This window comes from Pinus tabuliformis, chromosome 6 (genome assembly GCF_031772625.1).
Source record: "Pinus tabuliformis cultivar Carrire ecotype Pingquan chromosome 6, CPIR1, whole genome shotgun sequence".
Taxonomy (NCBI): domain Eukaryota; kingdom Viridiplantae; phylum Streptophyta; class Pinopsida; order Pinales; family Pinaceae; genus Pinus; species Pinus tabuliformis.
In genome coordinates, this window is record NC_142292.1 from 1,758,829,322 (window position 1) to 1,758,840,528 (window position 11,207).

The 11,207-nt window shown below is 41.1% G+C and overlaps 1 pseudogene; it reads right to left on the minus strand.

Moving 5' to 3' along the window:
• Positions 1-8,997: 8,997 nt before the first annotated feature.
• Positions 8,998-10,907, minus strand: LOC149265965 (pyrophosphate-energized vacuolar membrane proton pump 1 pseudogene; annotated as a pseudogene).
• Between the last annotated feature and the right edge of the window lie 300 nt (positions 10,908-11,207).

Consider the following 11,207-nt stretch of genomic DNA (forward strand, 5'->3'; position numbering starts at 1 on the left):
ATGGGTGAATTGGGTAAGGAGCATGATATGGGCACGTTATACAGTGATAGCCAAAGTGCCATTCATCTTGCAAAGAACTCAACATTTCATTCCAGGACTAAACACATACAGCTCAAGTACCATTTCATACGATCAATGTTGGAAGATGGAGAGTTGAAGCTGGAAAAGATACACACTAGCCAGAATCCTGCAGATATGCTAACAAAAGTTGTAACCAGGGAGAAACTGAGAATATGCTCAGTTTCAGTTGGTCTTCAAGGATGATGATGACGATGAGAAACAACCAAGTCCAAAGAGGAGTCATTGTCCAGCAAATGGAGCAGTGGTGGAGTTGCTACAATCAGTCTCCAAGTGGGAGATTGTTGGGTGTGGAGCCTGATTATCTTCTATATTCAAAGGTATTGCCACATAGGACCCCAGTTCGAAATGGGGGCGGCAACGCCGCCCGTAAAATGTTCGCTGCAGTGGGGGTCCAGGGGGGGGCGGCTGCGACCTTTGGGAGCCCCCCCCCTGGCGGGGGGTTTCGGGGGCAGCGCCCCCGAAGCTAAAAACAGCTGTAAAATTGCCTTGTAAAAGTATAGTAATTTCTAGTCAATCTAGGCCGTTCATTAGGCGGATGATCTGACGGTAGAACTTATGTTTAGTTTAGGGTTTTTTGCCCTAGAAGGCAACCCCTCTCTTTGTATGAGGGTATTGTATTTGAGGCTGTGAGATAGATGTGTATTCTGTGAGCGAGAAACAGAGAGGTGAGACTGTGAGAGAAAACAAAGGATATTACAGCGGATTTGCTGTAGGATGTGTCTCTTCATTTTGCTGGATAATAAAAGGGAAGGACTGGCTGTTCGGGGTGGACGTACCCCAAACTGGGTGAACCACGTATATCTGTGTCTCTCTTGTTTTGTGAATTTTCTGTGTTTATATTTCTGCAATATTTTATGTGTTCCATTGCTCCGTAATATATAATTTTCTAAAAACTGGTATCGGAGCCAAGTTCTATTTGGCTGATAAACTCGCAGGAAAGAAGGGTTCCTTGTTCAAGTGGGAGCAATGGCGGAAGATGGTAAGTTTAGGGTCGAGAAATTTAACGGCCAAAACTTCTCGCTGTGGAAGATGCAGATGGAAGATTATCTGTATCAGAAAGATCTATACCTACCATTGGGCGAAAAAACAAAGATGCCGACGGGTATGAAAGACGAAGAATGAAACCTTCTCGATAGAAAGGCACTCGGAACAATACGGTTGTGCCTTGCTGCGTCAGTCGCCTTCAACATTTCGAAGGAAACCACGACAGAGGGTTTGATGCAGACGTTGTCGAAACTATATGAAAAACCCTCGGCCTCAAACAAGGTATTTCTTATGAAACGGTTATTTAATATGAATATGTCGGAAGGTGGATCTGTTGCAAACCATTTAAATGATTTTAATACAGTTACAAGTCAGTTAAGCTCTGTAGGGGTAAACTTTGATGATGAAGTTAGAGCTCTGTTATTTTTGTGCTCATTACCAGAAAGTTGGAATGGTTTGGTAATGGCCATTAGTAACTCCGTTTCTGGATCTAGTACTTTAAAGTTTGATGATGTTGTCGGTGTTATCCTTAGCGAGGAAATGCGTCGGAAAAGTTCTGGTGAGACATCGGGAAATGCTTTGAGTGCAGAGTCTAGAGGAAGAAAAATGGAAAGAGGAAAGAGCTCAGGATATCGCAGTAAATCAAGGAAAGGCAGATCCAAGTCCAGATCGGGGATAGTGTGCTGGAAATGTGGAAAGAAAGGACACCTGAAGAAAGACTGTAGATCTCGAAAGGGAAAAGAAGGAAATTCACAGCAAGAAAACAATAATGAAGCAAATGTGACAGGTGAGGTGTTACAAGATGCTTTGATTCTTTCTTTCGAAAATATTACTGATTCCTGGGTGGTAGATTCAGGGGCTTCATTCCATGCCACACCTGATAAGAAATACTTTCATGACTATGTTCAAGGAGATTTTGGACAAGTTCGTCTGGGTGATGATAAACCCTGTAAAATCGTTGGAATGGGTAAGGTTCTTGTAAAACAGCAGAATGGAAACCAATGGCTATTAAAGGAGGTAAGGCATGTTCCAGATCTAAAGAAAAATTTGATTTCAACAGGGCAGTTAGGCGGTGAAGGTTGTGCGACAACTTTCACAGATAAAGCTTGGAAGGTCACCAAAGGAGCCCTGGTAATAGCAAAAGGTGAAAAGGTTGGTACATTGTATTTATGCAATGGTATTTCTAACTCTGTTAATGCTTTAACTTCCAAAGGAGCAGATGCAGCATTATGGCATCATAGGCTCGGACACATGAGTGAAAAGGGGATGAAGATTCTTCACTCAAGGAATTTGTTGCCAGGTTTAAAGAATATTGATTTGGACTTCTATGAAAATTGCATTTATGGAAAACAGAAGAGAGTCAGATTTCTCAGAGTTGGGAAAGAAAAGAAGAATGAAAAAATAGAGCTTGTGCATACATATGTATGGGGACCTGCTCAGGTATCATCTCTCGGTGGCTCTCGTTATTATGTTACTTTTATTGATGATGCAACTAGAAAAACTTGGATTTATTGTATTAAGAATAAATCTGATGTATTTGATACTTTCAAGAAATGGAAAGCTTTGGTTGAGATTGAGACAGGAAAGAAATTGAAGTGTCTTAGATCAGACAATGGAGGTGAATATTGCAGCAAAGAGTTTGATAGGTACTGTTCAGAGCATGGAATTCACAGAGAGAAGACAGTTCCAAGAACACCACAAGAAAATGGTGTGTCAGAAAGGATGAACAGAACAATCATGGAGCGTGCAAGGTGCATGAGATTGCATGCAGGATTGCCTTTACAGTTTTGGGCAGATGCTGTAGATACTGCTGTTTATCTAATAAACAGAGGGCCTTCAAGTTCCTTGGATGGTGGTGTTCCAGAGGAAGCATGGACAGGTAAAAAGGTAAACTACTCTATTTTAAAGCCTTTTGGTTGTGAGGCCTTTGTCCATATTGATAAAGAAAATAGAACAAAGCTTGAGGCAAAGTCAAAGAAATGTACCTTTATTGGATATGGTGTTAATGATTTTGGTTATCGCTTATATGATTATGAAAATCACAAAATCATTAGGAGCAGAGATGTAATATTCAATGAAAAGGTCTTGTATAAGAATCAGTTGCAGGAAAGGAAACAGGAAAAGGAAAACAAGGAATACACAGTTCTTGATGAAATCACTGAAAAAGTAAAGGTGCCTGAAAATAATAATAATCAACAACCACAAAAACAGCAACCACCACAACAGCAACAGGCACCCCAAACACCTGAAAGTGGTGTTAGAAGATCTACCAGGATAGGTAGACCCCCTGAACGATACTCTCCTTCATTATATTATTTATTGTTGACTGATTCGGTGAACCCGAATGTTATGAAGAAGCAATGCAGGTTGAAAGCAGGAAGAAGTGGGAGGTAGCCATGGAAGAAGAGATGGACTCCTTAATGCATAACCAGACTTGGGATTTAGTCAAGTTTCCTGTAGGAAAAACTACATTGAAGAATAAATGGGTTTACAGGATGAAGGAAGAAGATGGAGGAAAACAGAGGTATAAAGCTAGACTTGTGGTGAAGGGGTTTGCACAGAAGAAAGGTATTGATTTTGATGAAATATTTTCTCCTGTTGTTAAAATGACTTCAATCAGAACTATTTTAAGTCTTGTAGCAGTTGAAGATTTGCATCTTGCGCAGTTAGATGTAAAGACAGCCTTTCTCCATGGGGATTTGGAGGAAGAGATATATATGCAGAAACCACAAGGATATGAGGTGAAAGGCAAGGAGAAACTAGTGTGCAGGTTGAAGAAGAGCTTGTATGGCTTAAAACAGGCTCCAAGGCAGTGGTATCTAAAATTTGACAAGTTTATGTCTGAACAAGGTTATACTAGATGTCACTCTGATCATTGTGTTTATTTGAAAAAGCAAAATGATGGCAGCTATATTATATTGTTACTGTATGTAGATGACATGCTTGTTGCAGGATCTAACATGCAGGAAATAAATGTGCTCAAAAGAAAATTGGCAAATTCATTTGCAATGAAGGATTTGGGAGCTGCGAAACAAATCCTTGGTATGAGAATAACTAGAGATAGGAAAAATCGTAAATTAACATTGTCTCAGAATGAGTACATACAAAAGGTGTTGAAAAGATTTAACATGCACAATGCAAAACCAGTTAGTACACCTTTTGCTAGCCATTTCAAACTTAGCAAGGAAATGTGCCCAAAGACCCAAGAAAACATGGATTATATGTCTAAAGTTCCATATGCATCAGCAGTTGGAAGCTTAATGTATGCAATGGTCTGCACAAGGCCTAATATTGCACATGCAGTGGGAGTTGTAAGTAGGTACATGAACAATCCAGGAAAGGAACATTGGATGGCAGTGAAATGGATTCTCAGATATTTGAAAGGTACCACAAATCAAGCATTATGCTTTGGTGGTTCAAACATCTCCCTACAAGGATATGTTGATGCAGATATGGCAGGTGACAGAGATAACAGGAGGAGCACTACAGGATATGTATTTACTGTTGGAGGAACAGCTGTCAGTTGGGTTTCAAAAATCCAAAGTGTTGTTGCACTTTCAACAACAGAAGCAGAGTATGTTGCTGCTACAGAGGCTAGTAAAGAAATGATTTGGTTACAAAGGTTTATGGGTGAATTGGGTAAGGAGCATGATATGGGCACGTTATACAGTGATAGCCAAAGTGCCATTCATCTTGCAAAGAACTCAGCATTTCATTCCAGGACTAAACACATACAACTCAAGTACCATTTCATATGATCAGTGTTGGAAGATGGAGAGTTGAAGCTGGAAAAGATACACACTAGCCAAAATCCTGCAGATATGCTAACAAAAGTTATAACCAGGGAGAAACTGAGAATATGCTCAGTTTCAGTTGGTCTTTAAGGATGATGATGAAGATGAGAAACAGCCAAGTCCAAAGAGGAGTCATTGTCCAGCAAATGGAGCAGCGGTGGAGTTGCTACAATCAGTCTCCAAGTGGGAGATTGTTGGGTGTGGAGCCTGATTATCTTCTATATTCAAAGGTATTGCCACATAGGACCCCAGTTCGAAATGGGGGCGGCAACGCCGCCCCTAAAATGTTCGCTGCAGGGGGGGGTCCAGGGGGGGTGGCTGCGACCTTTGGGAGCCCCCCCCCTGGCGGGGGGTTTCGGGGGCAGCGCCCCCGAAGCTAAAAACAGCTGTAAAATTGCCTTGTAAAAGTATAGTAATTTCTAGTCAATCTGGGCCGTTCATTAGGCGGATGATCTGACGGTAGAACTTATGTTTAGTTTAGGGTTTTTTGCCCTAGAAGGCAACCCCTCTCTTTGTATGAGGGTATTGTATTTGAGGCTGTGAGATAGATGTGTATTCTGTGAGCGAGAAACAGAGAGGTGAGACTGTGAGAGAAAACAGAGGATATTACAGCGGATTTGTTGTAGGTTGTGTCTCTTCATTTTGCTGGATAATAAAAGGGAAGGACTGGCTGTTCGGGGTGGACGTAGCCCAAACTGGGTGAACCACGTATATCTGTGTCTCTCTTCTTTTGTGCATTTTCTGTGTTTATATTTCTGCAATATTTTATGTGTTCCATTGCTCCGTAATATATAATTTTCTAACATGCTTCGCCAAACCTGAATCAACAGTTGCCCTTCGTGGCAACTTTAGAGTTACTAGATCTAAACTGGCTAACAAACGATCCAATCTCTTATGCCCCTTGGTGGCCAGCAATTCCTCATAAAATTCCATCAGATATTCCTAAATTTAATGGAAATCCGGGTGAAGATCCGTCGAATCATGTGATGACCTTTCATCTATGGTGTTCATCTAACACTCTAAACGATGATTCGATCAGGCTTCGCCTTTTTCAGCGAACGTTAACTGGTTCGGCAGCAAAATGGTATATCAAATTGCCTAGAGCTTCATTTGATAACTTTAGTACCCTAGCCACAACCTTTTTAACCCATTTTCAGTTACCCATAAGGTACGAAATGGGAACAGAGATTCTTACCAATTTCAAGCAAATGACGGCCACTCACATATCCGATCATATTCATGAGTGGCAACATCGTCGTAGAATGGTAAAAACATATGTTCCTGATCAGCTGTTGGCTGAATGGTTTATTAAGTCGTTGTTACCTTCTATTACAGAAGATGTGGCAAAGGGAGGAGTCGTCACTGAAGAGAAAGTAATTGCTCGTGTGCAATATTGAGACTTGATCTATACTCAGTCTGGCACGCTCTACGATAAAATCTCTGATGCTCCTAGACCGTAATTTTCCGTTCCTCCCTCTGCTAAATCAAACAAAGACTCTCTCATGCCGGCGAAGGCGTGATAGGAATGACCAGCACGAAAACTGTAAAGGCTAAGTCGAAGAAGGCCCGTACAATTTCAAGTCAAAATGTAAATGAAGAACTTCTCGCCTCGGAAGGAAATTCCGTATCGACTGACAAAGGCAAAGAAACCAAGCAACCAGGAGGCAAGAAGAAAAAGAAAGGGAAGAAGAAGAAACATGATGAGTCGTCCCCTGGAAAACCTTTTGCAAACCCTTATGGAGATAGGAAACCAAATCGTCCATGCCTTATATGTGATGAGGATCATTGGGCAAGAGAGTGTCCGTATAAAGCTGAGCTTAGAAAATTCTTCAAGAATTCAAAAACCTCGGCAGTATTGACTGATCTATTTCCAAATCCAGGAACAAATCTGGTTGCTAGAGACAATGCTTCCCCATCCCAAGTGCTAATGTTGTCGGTTTTGAAGCAGCAAAACGATGCTTTGATATCGACAAGGAATAAAGATTACGAGAATCCACAGTTGTCGGACAACAAGGCCAATAATCAACCCAGTAGTTCGACAACAACTTCGACCGAAGTTGTGCCACCTGTTATCACAAAATCAAGCACTGGAAGGCTGCTGACCAGGTAGACTATGTGTAACTGTTTCAGACCAATCTTTTGACTAAGGCTTAGCCTCCTTAGCCTGAGAGGGCTCTCTCAAAAGGTAATTGATTTTGAATATTGATGAGATGGCTAACTCTTGCAAAGTAAATTTAACAAATATGTTGGCTGGACAGACATTACAAAGACTTCCATTGGGCTTATGGAGTTAATCATCCTTCAGTAAACTATAACACTACTCATACATAGAAGTCAGGGCATGTAATGTTTAAATACTCAAAACACATCTCATAGAAACCTCAGCTTACAAATACACACAGGAAATCAGAGCAGCAAAGTGAATTCTGAGTGATTGTGTATCCATACAACTGTAAAAACATAAAGGATAAAACAAAACCACATATCTTGAGCATTTGAAACACTGTATGAATCCTAAGAAGAAAAGCAGTCACTTGTATTACTGAAAATGAGTTTGTACACAAGCCAGAATAACACTCTGTTTTCTCAAATATCCAACCCTCCTTACATAAAAGTTTCATCTATATATAGAAACATAACTTTATCTACTTTGAGCTTCCTCCTCTAGCATGAGGGGAGCTCGATGACTGCCACTAATGACCCCTATCTGCTATTGAACTGACTCATTAAATACAATAAGTGCTAAATAGAGTTTAAAGAGTCCTAATTTAACTATAACTCTAACTCTATCTTCCTCGTAGAATTATTCCTTCTTGTTCTTTGACACCTGTCTCCTTTTAGTTTGGCCGAGATGGCTGAGAGGAGGATTCAATGTTCCATGCTAGCTTTGGATGCTGAATGCTTTAATGGTTCAGTGATGTTAGGAGAAAACCCCTGTTTTTTCGGTTCCAGTCTTCCACCACTTATTCGAAAATGCAGCAGCATGTCTCCAGCTCTTTAATATCCCAAAAATGTAGAGCACCACCATGTTTCCAGATGTGTTGGAGGCTTCATTGATGGACAGGTGTGCAAGCCAAGACTCCTCGTATGCAACTCCTTCCAAACCCTAATGACCAGTAATAAAGTGCCTTTATAACAAAAACTTTAAACTTGAGTCAAAACATTTCACTTTTTCCAAAAGGTGCACCTGTCATAATCTGAATGGCTGTGATAGCTTCATTTGGTTTCTTATATGTCCCTTAGGTGTTTCCTTTGAATATTTCCGATCATCTTATCAAACTGTTTGTCTGCGTTAAAAAACAACACCTACAGCAGTTTCGTAGCGCGCTACGAAACTGCTGAATTGTTTAAACAGCTTGTGCTCCTGCAGTGATTATTTAAGGAAAGGATCTAAGAGGTTCTTGGAGTATGCGAAAAGTCGCAATTGCAGTAAAAACTCGGCCTGGAGTAAGCTCTATATGCATCAGCACACATGAGCCAAATAATATAACAGAAACTGTAAGCGGTGATAACTACAGCAGGAAAATGGTTATAGCAGCATAATACATAAGCCCCCTTATTCAAATGCGTTATTTACCAAGAGCAGCATCAACTTGAATCCATTCTATAACCACTTTAAATTCCCCTGAACTTGAAGTTTCAAAAAGAAAAACCTCTGTCGCCAATGTCAAAAGGTTGAGGAGCTGATGCATTTCCACAGTAAATCCTGAAAGAGATTTGACCAAGATTCTCCATGTTTTGATGTTCCACACCAAACATACATACATTTCTTGGCATCTACTGATCCTCATTAATTTTCTTCAACTCCTTCATATTTTTTGTTTCCACAGTGCTCCCATATAGGACAAGCTTCTGAATTTGTGTAACGTCGGCACCGCCCTGATTGTCCTCTATAAAGATACTCAAACTGCGAACATTCTGGAATTTTACACACTTCAAGACAACTGATTTTCCCTCAAGATTATCAGGTGATAAAACCACGGTATCACTTGGAAGAAAGCCATTTACATTGCTAAACTCCATGTGCTCTCTATTCGCAAATAGTTTCACTGTCTTTGGACTTCCTCGATAAGACCTTTAATCACCAAAGAATGTTTAGAGGTGGCCCCGATGTATCTTTTAATGGGTCCCCGGTGTCACCAATAATGGCAGCCTTGTGGCAATCAGATCCTTTAGGTCCAAGATCCCTTGTAGCTTTTGATGCCCCTGCCTCTATGTATTTCTTGGCATTGTCTCAAGCACCGCCCGTATTGGAAGCTGATATTGCAAACTGTACACCGGAGACAAGGGCTCCAGCCAAAACTCCAGACAGAGTCTCAATTCCAAACAAAGTACCAACAATGAGGGGTGTGAGCATTACAAGGGTGCCGGGAGGAATCATTTCTTTAAGTGAGGCATCTGTTGATCTCTTCATACAGGTTGCATAATCCGGTTTGGCAGTGCCCTCCATCAGACCTGGAATAGATTTTTAACTGTCTGCGGATCTCTTCAACCATTATTAATGCTGCTTTTCCTACACTTTTCATTGTCATAGCTGAAAACCAATAGGGCAACCTTGCCCCAACAAGTAAACCAATGAACACTTTGTGTGTAAGGACGTCAACTGTTGAAATTGCGACCCGGCTTACAAATGCACCAAACAATGCAATAGACACCAATACAGCTGAGCCAATGGCAAAACCCTTGCCTAGTGCAACAGTAGTATTTCCTGCTGCGTCTAGAGCATCAGTCCTTTCACGAATCTTATGGCTAAAGCCGACCATCTCAGCGATACCGCCAGCATTGTCACTAATAGGACCATAAGCATCTATAGCAAGTCCAGTCGCAATGGTACTGAGCATTCCCAAAGCAGCAACTGCAATTCCATACATCGCAGCCAGACTGAAACTCACGAATATGGCTGCTGTAATAGCAAGATAGGAATAATTACAGACTTGTATCCCAAAGCCAGCCCAAATATGACATTTGTTGCAGCTCCAGTTCTGCAGGACTGGGCCACTTCCTGGACGGGACTATAGGCATTGCTTGTGTAATACTCAGTAATGTAACCAATCACAAGTCCAGCCCACAATCCAATGGCAACACAGAAAAATAGATGCCAGTTCTTCACTACTTTCACTGAACCAAAATTGTAGATGGAGAAGGTTGATGGTAATCCAACAGCGCTGACCACACCAATGTCAACCGTCATAAGCACAGTAAAGATTATCAGCTGTCTCTTCAGAGTAGGTTCAATATCTTTAACAGCCTTGATCTCAAATAAGTCCATAGAAAGCAGTGTTGTAATCAAGTAGATCACAATACCCATTGAACTGATAAGTAGGGGGTAACACATGGCAGTAAAATCATGATCAATGCCAAATGATGAGATGGATGCCACCACAAGAGCAGCACAAGGAAGCTTCAGCATAAGATCCAAACAAATCTGAGCCCATGCCAGCTATGCCTCCAACATTATCACCAACATTATTAGCTATAGTGTAAATTCCTCCACCAACTCTTCCAAAAAAAACCATTGAAGACCCGCCAAGACCATAACCAGTGATGGCCTCAAAGAGGCCCTCATTTCCATAATAGAGCTTGAAAACATTAATGGAAAGGTACAGGACGAGTGCTAACTGCCTTACTTGAGTTCGAATGGAAAACTCTGATGTATGTTGAACCTGAACTCAGATATGTTATTGAAATAGTCCTGGAGATAAGAGTCTCTTGGAAGTACCACTTGTTTCTTTAAACCTGGTTGAAGCCTTGTAGTTAATGCAATGCTTGCAGAAGCAAAACCACTGAACACCAATAGGACTGTAACTTTCACTGTTGGTATGCTTAGTACAGGTGCATAGATATTCTTCATATACTGCACCAAAAGGTCAGGTTTTTGGTGCTTCCTTCAGCAATGAACCGAGCAATCTCGTTTCTTCATTGAATAACAGCTACCATGGGACAAACAACAAGGGTGCCTTTAACCTGAGGTAATACCTTGCAATCACTAAAACTGTCACTGCCAAGACATGATCCATGAGGAGAAGATGCAAGCTTTGAGGATGCCATTGTTCCCCATGATTGTCTGGTGGTGTTGATCCAAAGAAAAACCCAACAGAATTACTAAGTGGACTTTCTGATATGGTGCTTTGTCGGTTGCGAAATATTGGCTATGGATTAGGACAAATCCCCAATTTCGTAGCGTAGCCAGTGAAAAATATGAATTATGCGCTACGAAATCACCTAAAAGATGTTGCGCTGTGAAACTGATAAAGGGATCTATGCGCTTTGTCCTCAAGCTAGTCTGAGAAATTTTGGCATTAGAATTTTCAGTGATAACAGTGGCTCCACTTGGGATAGTGTGCCCTT